General features: G+C 46.9%; 1 long non-coding RNA gene across 1 annotated transcript in view; it reads right to left on the bottom strand.

The window, feature by feature from the left end:
* The window catches only part of LOC310761001, a 50,689-nt gene extending 33,387 nt beyond the window's left edge, over positions 1–17,302 (bottom strand). The window contains exons 1-2 of the long non-coding RNA XR_014547169.1: positions 17,204–17,302; positions 7,544–7,653 (exon numbers count right to left, since the gene is read on the bottom strand). This is a non-coding gene — a long non-coding RNA (uncharacterized lncRNA). The remainder of the gene's footprint in view (positions 1–7,543; positions 7,654–17,203) is intronic.
* Between the last annotated feature and the right edge of the window lie 225 nt (positions 17,303–17,527).

The raw sequence follows: 17,527 nt of genomic DNA, 5'->3' as shown, positions 1-17,527 counted from the left end.
GGCCCCATTAGCTAAAGTGGTACCTCATGTTAAGAACAGTTCCAGGTTAAGAATGGACCTCCAGAAAAAAATCTTAAGTTCTTAACCTGAGGTACCACTGTACAAACAGATGCCTTCCCATGATATGTCGGCTGGATGTTGTATTTACGTGACTTCCCCACCCCACACCCCTTTGCCAGAGACACTCGTTTTCCTCCTTTCAAATTCGGCTGACCTTCCAGAGATTGCAAGAACAGTGTTTTACCAGGACGCACGAACCCCAGAAAGAGATTGTTTGTCCTCTCTGTTTAGTTCAGTCAAGCAGTATCAAGCAACCTCCCAATGCTGGCCTGTCATTAATCACCACAAAAAGGGTATGAGGACAAGAAAAGAAAAGAAGAAAAGAATTGCAATCAGATAGAAGGTTCTGGAAATTGAAGGAGAGAAAGAGAGAGGGGGAAAGAGCCCGTGCCTGATAGAGGAAGAAGTAAACCAAGCTTGGCAGGCTGTTTGGATCTGGAGAGTCCCCTTTGTCTCGCGCGATGCTTTTAGCCTCCCTCAAAGTGATCGATATAAAAATCAAATGCATGATCTTTGTTTACATCCCAGGCGCAGCGGTGTGAAAATCTTTGCTTGGCTAAGGAGCCTGGCGTCATGTGATGGATGCCCTGTTTAAATGACGACTTTGAAAGCTTTCGCAAAACGCTCTGACAGAGGACTCGCTGGAGAATAAATGACTTCCCCTTAAATTACAAGTGCCTGGGTTTTAGCAGACATGCAGTGTGAATGTCGCCCTATAAATTCAATATATTCCACCGCTGCTGGGGGCGAAGGAGCCATTCTCAGTAGAGGGGAAAGACATCTGAAATTGTCTCCTGACCCAAGGTGATTGTCAGTGACAAGGATACAGAGGGGAAAGAAGGGCAGAACTTTTTCTTTTCTTTCTTTTCACCCTCCCATCTTACACAACTTGTTTGTGACAAACAACCCAAATTGTGCTTCAAGCTTCATTTTGCCATGCCGGCTCTCGGCGCAGAGGGAATACATTAAAAATCCATTCAATGCATTCAAGTGTGTACGGTGTGTTATGCTTAAGAATAACTCCATTGCATTCCAATGTCGCTGTTTGCCATGTGAAGTCTTTCGAGGAAGTTTAAGCCTTAAGGTGATGCAACTGAAGTCACTGGGATGTCTGTACTCCTTGAAGAAGCCCACTTCCTGTCCTACTAGCTGTATATCTCTCTTTCTTTCTCTCTTTCTTGTTTCCTCTTAAAGTCACCTATGCTCCAGGCTGTGTTATAGATGTAATAATGGTTGCTGTTTTGCTCCTTGGTGCATCTGCCTGAACATGCACCTCAAGGACAGCATTTCTGATAATTTCTAGTTGCTGAGTACTTCTGCCCTCTGAACCCATATATAAACAAGAATTCTTGCCGACACGTATATATGAAGCCAATGGTTATGTTCTTCCACTACTGTCAAAAGCAGTATGCCTCTGAATACCAGTTGCTGGGAAGAATCATAGAATTGTAGAGTTGGAAGGGACCCCAATGCAGGAATCTCACTAAAGTCTTCATGGCAGATGGCTATTTGACCTCTGCTTAAAAACCTCCAAGGAAGGAGAGTCCACAACCTCTTGAGGGAGACCGTTCCACTGTCTAACAGCTCTTACCCTCAGAAAGCTCTTCCTGATGTTTAGCCAGAATCTCCTTTCTTCTAACTTGAAGTCGTTGGTTGAGGTCTTACCCTTCGGAACAAGAGAAAATAAGATCTTTTGGAGTGTTCATGCTATGGGCCCCTCCATCACATACTCAGGTTGCATATATGTGTAAATAAAACCAATGGCAATGAAACTTGTCCAACTAGTTCAGCAAACTCCTCTGGTCAGTTCCAACCTTTCTACCCTTCAGAGCAGGAGAAAGCAAACTTGTTCCATCTTCCATGTGACAGCCCTTCAGATATTTGAAGATGGCTATCATATCTCCTCTTTATTGTTGTTTAGTCGTTTAGGCGTGTCCAACTCTTCATGATCCCACGGACCAGAGCACGCCAGGCACTCCTGTCTTCCACTGCCTCCCGCAGTTTGGTCAAACTCATGTTAGTAGCTTGGAGAACGCTGTCCAACCATCTTGTCCTCTGTCGTCCTCTGTCGTCCCCTTCTCCTTGTGCCCTCAATTTTTCCCAACACCAGGGTCTTTTCCAGGGAGCCTCAGCTTCAGGGTCTGTCCTTCCAGTGAGCACTCAGGGCTGGTTTCCTACAGAATGGATAGGTTTGATCTTCTTGCAGTCCATGGGACTCTCAAGTCTCCTCCAGCACCATAATTCAAAAGCATCAATTCTTCAGCGGTCAGCCTTCTTTATGGTCCATCTCTCACTTCCATACATCACTACTGGGAAAACCATAGCTTTAACTATATGGACCTTTGTCGGCAAGGTGATGTCTCTGCTTTTTAAGATGCTATCTAGGATCTCCTCTTAGTCTCCCCTTATACAGGCTAAACATATCCAGCTCCCTCAACTGATCCTCATAAGACTTGGTTTCCAGACCTTTGGTCATCTTGGTTGCCTTCCTCTGCACAGAGTGCAGTATTGTTGCACTAAGGTTTTGTTTGTAGGCTTCTCATGAGCATCAGTTTGGCTGCTGTAAGAACATGATGCTGGAAAAAAGGGGGCATTGATCTGATCCAGCAGAGTTAGAGAATCATAGAGTCATAGAATTGTAGAGGTGGATGGGACCCTGAAGATCATCCAATCCAAACCCCTGCAATGCAGAAATATGCAGCTGTCCCATATTCTTCTTATGTTCTTTGATTTGAGTCAAATCATCATCATCATTATCACGAAACCTTTTATTGGCACCACATACAATCTTCCATAGCAAATCAATACAGAATTACCGCCTTCCCGGTGACACAAAACATTTGTCAAATGAAAGAGGCAGAGCAGTCTAACATTACATCTCTAGGTCTCCAGGGAGATCAGACATCTGCAATGTGTTTTGACGACAAAAAACCAGATAAAGATATTTAGCCACTAACTTGGTGAGCTCCTGATTATTCCACAATAAGAGAAAATGTATGACCTCTAACTCTGGTTTCCATTTGGGGATGCAGAGTTGATCTTTTTCTTTTTCTTAATGACCTCGCTTCTTTACTAAAACAGGTGGCTGTCCACAGCCCAAAGCTCAACACATCAAGCATGATATGATTTTGCTTTCACGGACAATAATTGGCCTAAAACGTTTGAGTCAAATCATTGGACACAAGGGTTACCCAAAGTATGGAATCCAAGCATGTCTCTCCAAAACTCTATAATTCTATGATAGCCGGCTGAAAGTACCAGAGCTTTTCTCTCTTTCAGCAAGCCACAAAGGGGGGGGGGGGCAATTTACTTTATATGATCTCTTCAAAATGCAGTTGAGCAAACTAGCTGGTGAAAGACGATGGCCTCAAGGATCTATAAGACATTTGTCAGTTCTTTATCAGCACCACCGGAACTGTGACGCAGTGACACATAGATTTTATTTATCCAGCTGCTGGTTCATTTGAGACCAACGCCTCACGCAATTCCAACTCACTCTACTAATGTTATTCCGGCATAAAGAAAATGCTGCAAATAAAAACGCAAACCTATTTCACAAACCCCATCTTTCCCTTCCAGATAGATTAGTCACCACATTTTATAGATTCAGAAGCACAGCTGAAGCATAACCATATAGAAAGATTACATTAAAAATCCATTGAAGACATTCAAGTGTGTATGACATATACATCTTAAAACATCACCCAAAATCCATTCCAGCTGGAAAAGGTACAGGGAGGGAAAATGTAAGTGAAATAATCCTCTGTATGTCTACTCAGATGCAAGTAAGGTTCAGAGCCACTTCAGGCATCCTTTCTATTCTGTATGCTTGGTTTTTTGTGTTCCTGTTGCTACAGGGAAAGGTTAAAGATGATCCTGCTTTCAATATTACTTACAGCCGCAAACGTTTCAGGACAGAGATTTTGGTGCCTGTCCTGTAGCTTCCTGCAGAAATTCCACAACTTTCATAGCACAAATGTTCCAGACTTTTTTGACTTGGTTTTGTTGTGATACAACACAAGATGCCAGATGGCATTGATGTGGTAGCATTGGGGAAGAATCATGGAACAGCTAGTGACATAGAATGACGTCCAGAATATAAATCCATGACTAATGCACTATTATTGCGTCAATGACATGTTGCAGAATACACCTATTGGGGGGGGGACATCCCACTACAGTCTGAATCATAGAATTGTAGAGTAGGGAGAGACCCTGAGGGTCATCTAGTCCAACCCCCTGCAATGCAGGAATCCCAACTAAAGCATCCATGGCAGATGGCCATCCAACCATTACTTAAAAACCTCCCAGGAAGGAAAAGGAAAAGAGGCTGCCATGTTTAAAACAGGCACTTAACATGGGTGCTGGACAACACAATCATTATTATTGGTGTGTTATAAGACACATCTCTTCCTGTATTCCCACAGCAGACATTTTGAATGTACTGATTGTTGTAGCATTTATGTTTTTTACCAGCAACAAAATATTATAATTAGGTGAATGGGGATTTGTGGCCGCTTAACCCTCACCCAGAGGAACTAATGAAGTTATAGCTTAGTGCAGGGGTTGGCAAACTAAGACTTGGGGGTCGGATGCAGCCCCCCAGGCTTGTAAATCCGGCCTGCGGACCCTGCCACCCACTCAGTCAGTCCCCGCTCGCTGTGGACGCCTCACCACGCCAGGACTGACTTCCACAACTCTGGCACGGCTTCTGGGCATGTGGCAATGCTGGCGCAGCTTTGGATTGGCTGCATGAAGTTCCTGCAGCCAATCCGAAGCCTTGCTGCCCACACGCTGAGGTAAACCCAGCATGGCCATGGACAGAGAGGCCAGCGGGCGGGCGGCACGTCTGGGCCATGCCATGGGCATCGTGACGGGCACTTCGCAGGAATTCCGCCGGAGCTTGGCACGCCTGCTGGCCCCACAACTGGTGCACAGCTTGGCACTGCTGCTGGTGGCGCACTCGGCGGCCACGCTGGAGCAGCTGGAGGGCAAGCTGACCACTACCTGCCCAGCGCTCTGCGTGCGTGGCCTGCCGGCTGACCTGGCCTCGAATGGGCCGCAACGTGTGGTGCATGCCTCCTGGGAGCTCCGTGGAGACGGGCCAAAGGAGTGGTTGCTGCTCATCAACAACACCGGGGAGCAGGTGGCACTGAGATGTGCTCCTGAGCATGTGCAGAGTGCATTCCTCCTCCAGGTCGAGAGGTAGCTGTGGGACCGGCTTGCAGAGTATTTATATTTTTCAAAATATAGTCCAGCCCCCCACAAGATCTGAGGGACAGTGGATGAAAAAGTTTGCTGACCCCTGGCTTAGTGGTTACTTTTGGGAAGCACAACACTGCTTCAAACAAACAAAGCTTATGATCAAGCTTTAAACCCTTCATTGGACAGAGAAACTCTTTCGAGGATACCTATTATCTTACACTACCTGTAAAGCACTTCCATCCCCATCTAGAAGCCTAACCTTCTTCACAGGTAGGTAAAACTGCTTCTGACCCATCTCTAACTGAGACAATTCACTCTCTGACCCCATTGACAGATTAATCCTGCCTAAGTCGGCTCAGATAGCCAGAGGTCCCCTTCTACCCATCCAGTTCTTCTAATCCCAGGTCCCTGCCTAACCCATGGGCAATCCCTGTCTGACCTCTTCTCGGACATTCCCTATCTGTCAGCATCTAACTTCAATTCTACTCTTTCTCTCCAGATTGGCTGATCAACTCACCAACTCCCATTGGTTGCTGGGTCACCAGGAGGCAAGTGCAGAGCCTGTTTGCACCTCTCTCACTGGTCTCTTTGTCTTCCACCCTACCAGTCCCACAGAGTCTGGTTCCGATAGGAGCTAGAGTCTGATATCTGGAAGCTTTCATATAAATGTCAAGCCTCGGAACAAATCAAGTGCATTTTGTGGAGCTCGATAAGAACGGGAACCTTCCTTCCAAAATGTTAGTGTCGTGTTCACTGCTCGTAGAGCTCAGATCTCCCTCGCTCACGTTAATACCAGGCTGGATTTATTGTAAGAGTGTTTAAAACGGCTACGCTGTCAGGTGCTTTACGAAGTGTGAAATTGTGTCAACGGAGCAGGGAGAGTGTGTCTCAAAGTTAAAGGTGATCAAATAAGGAAACGATAGACAAGCAACACCTTCGGTGGTTGATGAACATGCAAACTAGCGAGGGTGGTGGTGTTTCTCAGCAAACAAGAAGCTCAGCTAGAGCTGAACGGAAGGCGAATGGATGGTTAAAATTAATTGAGCTGGAGCAAGCCTAAGGACTAGGCAGGCTGCTATGTAATGGCTGGTTGCCAGTGTATGTCAGAGGCTTGCCATCTTTCAGCTTTGCTCCCATTGCTGGGAAAGTGGCCAATCTGATAAGAAGGAAAGATCCAAGAGGAATGATCATGTGATGCCTGTTTCAACCCTGCAGTGAATCAAATGATGGCTGCAGTCTGTACGTGATTTGAGATATTTCAACAGAATTGCATTAAATGTAGGGAAGGGAAGGGAAAGGAAGGGAAGCAACCCGATCCATTTAATGGGGAACCTGTGCCATTCACACTTCATCCTTCTCAGCCCTCACTTGAAATTTGCTCTTATCCTAATTTTGCAGTACTAAATTGCGAATTTTGCAGTGCTAAATTGCAGTCAATGAATGTGTACAAAAAGACATATGCTGTGATATAGTGAATATATATACTAGATACTAGTGAAAATAACATAAAATTGCATTGTATGTGTATAAGTGGCAAGCTTGTGTGCGAATGTGTAGATTAGGGGAAATTTGCATGAAAATGCTGGTGAATTTTCAGAATAAATTCTTTTTAAAAAGAGCCCAATGTGATGTGGAAATGTAGAGGGCTGAACTTAAAATGGGAAAAATGACAGACTGACCGAACGAGCTATGTAACTGAACGAGCTATGCAACTGGGTAATAAACTTTCCTATTGCAATGTTGAGGTTGAAAGCCAAGCTAAATGAGACATGGGGTTCCATGTCTCTCCTTCGGTTTATTTATTCTTGAAAATATATCCTTGGAGGTTGCCATTCATCATGGGATAGGGAAGGATGAAGATTTTGTTTGGCCTGCATTTTGCAGCAGACAATGTCGGGATCTCCGCTCGGCCAAGCTGATAAAGCTCATCTTCCGGAATCGCCTCCCGACGTGATTAACGACCTGAGCCTTTGATGAGGCCTCAGGCACATTCCTACCCAGCAGAGAATCAAAGCAGCACACGGAAGTGATGAAATTTATGGCTACATGGCTAAAGAGGTTTATTTCTCGCTACGCAGACAGAAAAGAAACATCCTCTCTCTATGAAAGCAGAGAGCAACTGAACAACAAAGGAACAGAAAACCAGTACGTCACATCCGTCTCCCATCTCCCGTGAGACTTCCAACAGCCTGGACTGTCTCTGGAATGTGTGGAATGTAAACAGAGTCTTGTGACTCCAAAGCACTGCTCAGTGGCAAACAGAAACTAACAGACCAACCTGCTCCAACATTCCCAAGTTTGCTCGCAGATCAGGACTCTCCTGTCTGAAATCCTGAAGTAGACAATACTGAGCTAGATGGACCAGTGGCCTGATTTGGTAAACAGCGGCTTCCTATGTTCCAAAAAAAGAGAATTAGAAAACAGAAAAGGGTTGAAAAATGCAGAAGAGCTTGGGGTGAACCAATGGAGGAAAAAGACTGAATAATATTATAATTTTAGAATATCTAACTGTGAAGACACACAGAATGAAAGGGTTTAAGGTCAGTGAGAAAGAGGAGGATTGGATTGAGAAGATATTGAATTCTTTGGGTAGGTTCGAACAATTTGGGGCAATTAAAATGTTAAAAGTTAAATAAACCTTGTGGATGCAGGAGTGTTAACGTATATAAAATTGTACATATGGTTGATATGAATATGTTATTATGTATACCCAATGTATCAGTCACCTGGGGGGTTTCACTGTTTGTGTTTTGGTTGTTGGTAAAAAAATAAAAATTTTAAACATTAAAAAAAGAAAAAAGAAAAGGGACTGAGGTCATCATAACCATGAAGCAATGTACAATTGTCAGTGCAAACCCTCAACCAGCTTTCTGTGTTAAAATTGAATTTTACCACCACCCAAAAAAGCATTATTTTTGGTGTGTGTTTGTGTGTGTGTGTATGAAAGCATGACTAAGATGAAGAGGAAAGCTACTGAGAGAGCTATTTTAAAAGCTGTTTCACATTTGTCTTCATACAAATATGTCAGGGAGAAAGAACAATAGTTATACCAGGGGCTTAGGGGCTGAAAGTGCCCCTCCAAACTCCTGGCTCCGGTCCTTTGGGCTCTACAAAGACCACACACCTTTCCCAGCCACACCTCTTAATGTCCCTGCTTCATACCTTGGCTCTGCTCACAACAACCATGTCAGGATTACAAGCCTGGTAGATGAAGGGAATGCAGTGGATGTAGCCTACCTTGATTTCAGCAAGGCATTTGACAAGGTGCCCCATGATATTCTTGTAAAAAAGCTGGTAAAATGCGGTCTTGACTATGCTACCACTCAGTGGATTTGTAACTGGCTGACTGACTGAACCCAAAGGGTGCTCATCAATGGTTCCTCTTCATCCTGGAGAAGAGTGACTAGTGGGGTGCCACAGGGTTCTGTCTTGGGCCCAGTCTTATTCAACATCTTTATCAATGACTTGGATGATGGACTCAAGGGCATCCTGATCAAATTTGCAGATGACACCAAACTGGGAGGGGTGGCTAACACCCCAGAGGACAGGATCACACTTCAAAACGACCTTGACAGATTAGAGAACTGGGCCAAAACAAACAAGATGAATTTTAACAGGGAGAAATGTAAAGTATTGCACTTGGGCAAAAAAAAATGAGAGGCACAAATACAAGATGGGTGACACCTGGCTTGAGAGCAGTACATGTGAAAAGGATCTAGGAGTCTTGGTTGACCACAAACTTGACATGAGCCAACAGTGTGACGTGGCAGCTAAAAAAGCCAATGCAATTCTGGGCTGCATCAATAGGAGTATAGCATCTAGATCAAGGGAAGTAATTGTGGAGTTTGGAACTGACAGGGTCAGTACTCCGGTGTGTCCTGTGTCTGAGAAGAGAAGGAGGGGGAGCAGAAGGAGGGGCTTGTCGCAGAGAAGTGACGCACAAAGTCTTTCTGTTTCCTCACTCAGTTTCACTTCTCGGTGAGCAGCAGAAGCTGCGTGTGTGCTCCTGGAGCACGGAAGAGAATGTCTGAAGTTTCGGACGGTTTTATTGCTTTGTAAATAAACGCTTCTAGAGATAAGAACTGAGCTGTCTTTGGACTTGATTTATCCCTCATCTCACACGGACGGGACCGCTGCAGCTCTGCTCCCCTGCCGCGTCAACTTCCAGCAGAGCGACGCAGGGAAGTGTGACTGGACGCAGGGGTTTGATTTATGCAAGAGGTTATGGACGTGTCGCGTTTCCTGATAAGTGTGAGAAGGGAGGAAATTACCAGCGTCGGTTTGCTGTAAATCTCCTGCCAGGAAAGGGCAGAAGGGAGATGCCGGAGAGCAGAGCCAAGAGCCAGAAGGAACGGCTGCTTCGGAGGTCCGGCATGCTGGCAAACTTGTGAGTACGCTGAAGCCCCCGGGGAGGGAGGAAGAATGGCTGCTGCACAGGCACAGCAGAGCCAAGAGAGCTACCCCGGTGAGAGGCTGAAAGGGGCCAACTGGGAGGCCTGGTCAAGAGGAGCAAGGGGGTGGTTTGTGGCCACAGGGCTCTGGAGTTTAGCCCAGAAGGAGCCAGCCCCACCCATGCATGCTGATGCTCTGCTGAGTGAGAGAGAGCAGAGAAAGCTTTGCCTGCTGAAAGCAAGTGTGGACGCTTTGCTGTTGCCCCACCTGGAGGGCGTTAAATCGGCTGAGGCCGCTTGGCAGGTGCTGAGGAGCCTGTGCGAAGGCTCAGCAGGAGCCAGGGGCCGGGAGGAAGCCGAGGGCCAAGGGAGCAAGCCCCAGGCCGGAGTGGGAGCCACATCAGAGGGGGCTAGAAAATGCCCAAAGAGAGCACCAAGCCCAGAGGGGGCTGTTCCGGGAAGCTGCTTCTCTGCTTCGACGCCTCTGTGTGCTGGAGAGCAGCTGAGAGCTGTGGAAGAGAGCGCAGGCTGCACCCCAAAAGGCAGTGGGGGGGCAGGCCAGGCAGGCCATTCCAAGAGCTCTGAGAAAGCGAAAGGCTTCGAAAGTTGTTTGTGCTTTGAGGCAACGTCCAACAGCGCTGGGAAGCATCCGCTAGAGGCCCAGGCTGCCAAGGACACCGGCTGGTGTGGAATGTCAACAAAGCAGGTTCCCAGGGCAGGTTCCCAGCAACGACGTGGGAAAGCTGCAGGCGGGGAGAAAAACAAAGACAAGGCGTCTTATCACCTCACAGCTGCGCTAGCGTCTCTGAGAAAAGACAAGAGCCTTAGCCCGGGAGAGGCTGTCGCCATGGCAACCGATGGGAGTGCTAGCAACGCCTTGGCATCTGTGGAAAACAACCAGAGACACTCTTTATCTCTCGTCATCGATTCAGGCGCGTCGCATTGTTTAGTGACATCGTCTGGGCATTTGAGGAACTGCAAGACAGTTAAAACTGGACGTTATGTTACTTTGGCTGATGGGTCTCAAAGACCATTGACTGAAACTGGTCTTCTTTATTGCTCTTTCATAGACCATTGGATAGAAGCTTTTGTGGTACCAGAGCTTGCCCACTGTCTTCTAAGTGTGCCAGCCCTTATGGCTGCTGGTTTTGATGTTTTGTTTTCTAACAATGTGTGTTCCTTTTTCAGGAATGGGAAGAAGATCCACAGTGTCCAGAGAAGAGGCACGCTCTTTCTGATCGAGATGCCCATTGAAGATGGGGCTGGTGGGAAAATGGGGCTGGTGGAAAATGGGGCTAGTGGAGAGTCCATTGAAGATGCCCAAGGGCAGTGTGCCAATGTCCCACCACACCATGATTGCTTACACCTATGGCATCGCAGGTTTGGACATGCAGGGTGGTCATATGTGAGGAAGGCCACAGACAACACCATTGGGTGCAGGTTCAAGGCATGTGACAAATACCTAGATTGTCAAGCCTGTAAGCAATCAAAGGTTGTAACATGCTCATATCCCAGGTCTGAGAGGAAAACCAGTAAACCCTTTGAACTTGTTCATTCAGATTTGTCGGGACCCATGCCGACACCTTCGTTAGCTGGTTCTAAGTGGGTTTTGGTTCTGGTTGATGATTTTACAAAACATGCTTGGCTATTTGCACTGCAACAGAAGTCAGAGGCAGCTGCACTGATCAGGGATTGGATCACAGCGGTAGAACTACGGTTCTCTACCAAAGTAGTGTCCTTTCAGTCCGATCGTGGGGGGGAGTTTACAGGTTCTGCGCTGCAATCGTTCTTCAGGCAGAAGGGTATCAGTCATCGACTGACGGCCCCCCACTCTCCGCAACAAAATGGGGTTGCAGAGAGGAAGTTTCGCACGCTGCAGGAGTCAGCGAATGCTATGCTGGCAGACTCAGGTCTGCCACAGCGCTTTTGGGCCGAAAGTTTCCGAACGGCTTGTTTCCTGCAGAACAGAGTGTTCAATTCCAGTGTAGGGGACACACCGTACTTTCTGCTTCATCGGAAAAAGCCGAAGGTCCATTTTCTGCGCACTTTTGGATCTACAGCTTGGGTTCTGATTCCAAAGGCCATGCGCAGAAAAGGTGAGCCAAGATCCAGGAAGATGATCTTTGTAGGCTATGAGCCGGGTTCAAAGGCGTGGCGCTTCGCATACCCTGCTGGCAACCAGTCCAAGCTGCTTATTAGCGGCAGTGCTGAGTTTTGCGAGCAGAGTGGGTGGAAGCGGCTTCACGGAAATCCGGATGTTCTGGTAGAATCAGAAGAGGAAGAGGGTGAGGCTGAACCTGTTGCTGATGAGCACAGTCCACAGCCACAGAGTCCAGAGCCGGGATCTCCAAGGGAGATGCTCCGTGTCTCTCCAAAAGGGAGTCCCAGGACCCCTCCGCAGGTCTCTGTCAAGTCTGAGCAAAGAAGGGAACCATCCTCGCCAGCAGAACCAGCTGTTCGCCCTAAACGGCGCAGCAGGTCAGAGGGGGATGATTCTGACATAGAAGAAAGGAGGGTTGATCCAGGTGATTCAGGCGCAGTTCCAGAATTCACGCTGAGGAGGTCAGCAAGATCAACCAAAGGGAAGCCACCTGAAAGGTATGAAGCCACGAGTGTCTGGGTTGGTGTGGCTAGATGTGAACCTGAATCCTTTGAGGATGTTCAGAAGTTGCCTCGGGAAGAAGCCAGCAAATGGCATGAGGCGATGCAAAAGGAGATGAACTCAATGGAGTCTCTTGGAGTGTTCTCACTCACACAGCTGCCGGCTAACCAGCAAGCTGTAGGCTGCAGATGGGTTTACCGTCTTAAACCCACAGAAGCAGGAGAGCCACAGTACAAAGCGAGATTAGTGGCGCGTGGATTTACGCAGAAACGCGGGGTCCACTTCACAGAGGTCTATTCGCCAACTTCTAGGGCGGAGACTTTGAGAATGCTTTTGGCAATAGCAGCACAGAGAGGTTGGAAGGTGAACCATTTTGATGTAGATGTCGCCTACCTGAACTCAGATCTCCAGGAGGAGTTGTACATGCGTCCTCCTCCAGGGTTCGAAGTCAGTGAACCAGGCGTCGTGTGGCGGTTGCACAAATCCATCTATGGGTTACGCCAATCTGCCAGGAATTGGAATATGTGCCTACATGAAGCCTTAGAAAAGCTAGGTTTTAAGAGATCTCTTGCAGACAGTTGTCTTTACATTAGAGATTCAGGCTTGCAACAGCAAGTGGCACAGGTGTTTGTTGATGACATCTTGTTGATAACAAGGACAAGTGAACAGGTGGAGAAGTTTGCTAAGGAGCTTGGTAAGCGGTTCAAGCTGAAGCAACTTGGAGATGTCAAGTCCTACCTAGGCGTAGAGATCGCAAGAGCAAGTGATGGAAGCTTTTTGCTTCGCCAGAAAGGTAAGATTGAGCAGTTGCTTGAGAAGTTCAGGATGTCTGATTGTGCAGGTGCCAGATCACCCATGGAGACAGGGTACGTGAAGGAGTGTCAGCAAGTAGAACGCGTGGTGTTCGAAAACACTGAACTCTTTCAGTCAGCTCTGGGTAGTTTGTTGTATCTGTCACAGTGGAGCAGACCAGACATAGCGTTTGCTGTCAATCTGCTCAGCAGAGAGGCTTCAAGTCCTAGTGTGCAGGCCTGGAATGGTGTTAAGCGGGTGCTACGTTACCTGCAAGATACCAAAGACTTTTGCCTCAAGATGTCAGCTGAGGGTGATGTCAAGCTGACCGCCTGGGTGGATTCGGATTGGGCTAACCTTGAGGACCGCAAGTCAGTGTCAGGCCTAGTGGTGAAGTTTGGGGACTCAGTGATTGGGTGGAGGTCCCGGAAGCAAAGTCTCATAGCGCTTTCATCTACTGAAGCTGAGTTCAGTGCGCTATCAGAGGTTTGCAGAGAACTGGAGTTCTATGTGTGTTTGGTCGAGGAAATCTGTGAAGAGGATTGTCAGCCTGTTGTGGTGCATGAGGACAATCAACCATGCCTTAAATTAGCTGAAACAGGGCAATTCAAAGCGAGGACCAAACATTTAGATATACGCTTCCGAAATGTGTGTCAGAGCGTTCATGAGGGGCTAGTCGCTCTGAAATACTGTCCCTCAACAAAGAACCTCGCTGATGGTTTCACAAAACCATTAACCTTCCAGAAGCACGAGGAGTTCTGTGAGGGTCTGTGTATGGGGAAAGCACTGATGGCTACTATCTCCAGACGCAGGACAAGAGGGGGTGTGGAGTTTGGAACTGACAGGGTCAGTACTCTGGTGTGTCCTGTGTCTGAGAAGAAAAGGAGGGGGAGCAGAAGGAGGGGCTTGTCGCAGAGAAGTGACGCACAAAGTCTTTCTGTTTCCTCACTCAGTTTCACTTCTCGGTGAGCAGCAGAAGCTGCGTGTGTGCTCCTGGAGCACGGAAGAGAATGTCTGAAGTTTCGGACGGTTTTATTGCTTTGTAAATAAACGCTTCTAGAGATAAGAACTGAGCTGTCTTTGGACTTGATTTATCCCTCATCTCACACGGACGGGACCGCTGCAGCTCTGCTCCCCTGCCGCGTCAACTTCCAGCAGAGCGACGCAGGGAAGTGTGACTGGACGCAGGGGTTTGATTTATGCAAGAGTAATAGTGCCACTGTATTCTGCTCTGGTCAGACCTCACCTGGAGTACTGTGTCCAGTTCTGGGCACCACAGTTAAAGAAGGACACTTACAAACTGGAACGTGTCCAGAGGAGGGCAACCAAAATGGTCAAAGGCCTGGAAACGATGCCTTATGAGGAATGGCTAAGGGAGCTGGGCATGTTTAGCCTGGAGAAGAGGAGGTTAAGGGGTGATATGATAGCCATGTTCAAATATATAAAAGGATGTCACATAGAGGAGGGAGAAAGGTTGTTTTCTGCTGCTCCAGAGAAGCGGACACGGAGCAATGGATCCAAACTACAAGAAAGAAGATTCCACCTAAACATTAGGAGGAACTTCCTGACAGTAAGAGCTGTTCGACAGTGGAATTTGCTGCCAAGGAGTGTGGTGGAGTCTCCTTCTTTGGAGGTCTTTAAGCAGAGGCTTGACAACCATATGTCAGGAGTGCTCTGATGGTGTTTCCTGCTTGGCAGGGGGTTGGACTCGATGGCCCTTGTGGTCTCTTCCAACTCTATGATTCTATGATTCTATTCTAGGTAGGTTAGGCTGAGAGTGAGGAACTAGCCCAAGGTCACCCAGTGAGCTTCATGTCTGAGTGAGGATTCAAGCCATGGTCTCCCTGTGTGTGTGATGGCCTGGGAGTCGGGCTCGGACTCGGAACCAGAGGAGTCTCAGTCCGCACCAGATCCTTTGCCTCAGGTGGCATCTGAACCATCTGGGGCCTGATCCTGAAGAGCCCCGGTCTGCACAGGTTCCCCTGCAACAAACACCAGCTGGGCCGAGTCAGGGGCCTGAGCCTGCCCTGGCTCCAGATGCAGGGATTACCTTGTTGCCTTCAGCTGGGCCATCACTTACAGCTGCTCCACTACCGGTTGGGCCAAGGGAGGCTGAGGCGGCCCCTGGGTCTAGTAACCCACCGACGTCTCCTGAGGTCTGAGAGAAGGAGAGACCTGAGTACTTGCAGGAGGAGTGCTCACCTTCGGGCAAAACAGAGAGTTGAGTCGCCGGGGGATCAGGACCGGCCGTTACCCCAACAAAGATAAAAGGCTGTCAGACCCCGCCCGAGGTTGTGGGAGAAACATTGCTGTATGTTAGATCCTGCCTGAGACCCTGTGCCTGACCTAGCCTGGTTACCTGCCTCGTGTCCTGCCTTGGCCCTGTCAGACTGACTCCTCGTGGAACCCTTGGATTCGGGACCGGACCTGGACCGTGTTGCTCGGGTTACCCTCGGGTCCAGCACAGTGTGTCCCATAGACATCTGGTTGAGCACTGTGAGAATAGGATGGTGGCTTAGATGGTCCTTTGCTCTGATCCATCAGATTCTCCTTATGTACTTACAGATCCAGCCCAGCACATTGAAATGAGTTGAGGTTTGGGGGCTATTTTCAAGGGCAATTGCATGCGAAGTCCTGCTTACATTAAAAGAGGAGGCATGAGGCTATCATCTGGTGGTGACATGGAAACATCATTAACTAGGAAGCGGGTGGCCATGGAGTCAATGTGGCTTTCCAGTAGAGTACATCAAGAGCCAAAATTCACTCACAGGAATGTACAGTCGTACCTTGGTTCTCAAACGGAATCCATTCCGGAAGTCCGTTTGACTTCCAAAAACGTTTGAAAATCAAGGCGCGAATTCTGATTGGGAAGAAGACTATTGGGTTCCAAAGAATGTTCACAAATCGGAAAACTCACTTCAGGGTTTGCGGTGTTCGGGAGCCAAAACGTTCGAGTCGCAAGGCGTTTGCGAACCAAGGTATGCCTGTATAGGGAAACGGTTTTCAAAGTTCTTTCCCCCTTTCTAAACATAGCCATTATTCCCCGAGAGAAAGAAATTGATGAGCATACTCTGGGCTCAACCCCCACATCTCTGGATTAAGATTTACACAATTTAGTAATCAATAGCCGGGAAGAGGGGAAAACACATCATTTGAAACGTCAGGAAGAAGACCTTTACTAGGAAAAATGTATTTCATCTAGCACTAATCCATGAATTATTTGGAAGTATTTATCGCTTTTAAATGGCCATTGTATAAAAATGGTTTGATAAACACCATCATCATCATTATTTTACAGTTTCCTCCATATTATTTTTGGTTATTTATTTATTTACCACATTTTTTTAAATGCTCCTCTATACTGGATTTTATGTTATCCCCCCCTCCCCCCATTTTTTGTTCCTCAAGCTATTTTCTCTTTTATAGCAAATAAAGATATGCTTGGATGAATTGCACATAAAATTGTTTGTTGCTCTTTAAATCTTCAGAACCTTGAAGTGGGGGGGGGGAGGGGAGGCAGAATGGACAGCCAAGCCCTTTACCATAATTCTCATTCAAATAACATGAACATGAAGTCGACTAAATTTTACTCAGAGTAGACCCAGCTTAGTCATGTTCATTAATTTCAGTGGGTATGCTCTGAGTATAACCTAGCCGAATACCACCCTAAGAGAACTTTAGGATTATGTGGTAAAAAACTATTTCTTAAATAGATGGACAAAATACAACTTTTTTAAAAAAATGTTCATGACCTGTTGGGATCATCCATCACAATATTTTATAAATAAATAAATAGGAACATAAGGAGAGTCCTAATCCTCCCCAGCTACTGGCAAGTTGTGGAAAAAGGCCCAATAATTTTAATGCCAATTTTAATAATTTGTGAACCGCTTTGGGGATATTTTTTATGTAGAAAGAGTGGGGTGTTGAAGTAAGGGTAGTGAAATCGCAGCTAAGGAGCTCAAATCATATGCATGACCGGAACCTTTCTTTGAAAACATCATATTTACAGTCGCATGCTTCTGAAAGCATGAGTTTTGTCTCTTCTTCTAAATTCCAAACAACTGTATTTTCCTCTCTTTCCAAAGCTCAGCATTCAGCCTTCTGTATCTCAGTTAGGCCATGCCTTGCAGCTCCTATGAGAAATTTCTACTTTTACCTTCTCCTAGAGCTCTGCTCTCTTTCTTCCAAACAGAGAAACAGCACTCTATTCAACTTAGCAATGTTCACAGTGGATTCTAAAACAGTCACCTTGCCTCACATAAAATGGAGTCGCTCCTTTGCTAGATACCTCCCATGTGACCAACGTTAGCCAATCCCATGAGAACTGCTAGAGAACTCTCTAGAATTCAGTTACCAACCAATCAGATTTAAACACACAGTAAAGCATACAAGCATTTACAATTTCAGTGGGTTAAATTACTACAGTGGTACCTCAGGTTACATACGCTTCAGGTTACAGACTCCGCTAACCCAG

Source organism: Podarcis filfolensis (assembly GCF_964270895.1).
Source record: "Podarcis filfolensis genome assembly, chromosome: 4".
Classification (NCBI taxonomy): Eukaryota; Metazoa; Chordata; class Lepidosauria; order Squamata; family Lacertidae; genus Podarcis; species Podarcis filfolensis.
The sequence above is the reverse complement of the archived record's forward strand: the minus strand, read 5'-3'. Positions and strand labels throughout refer to the sequence as shown.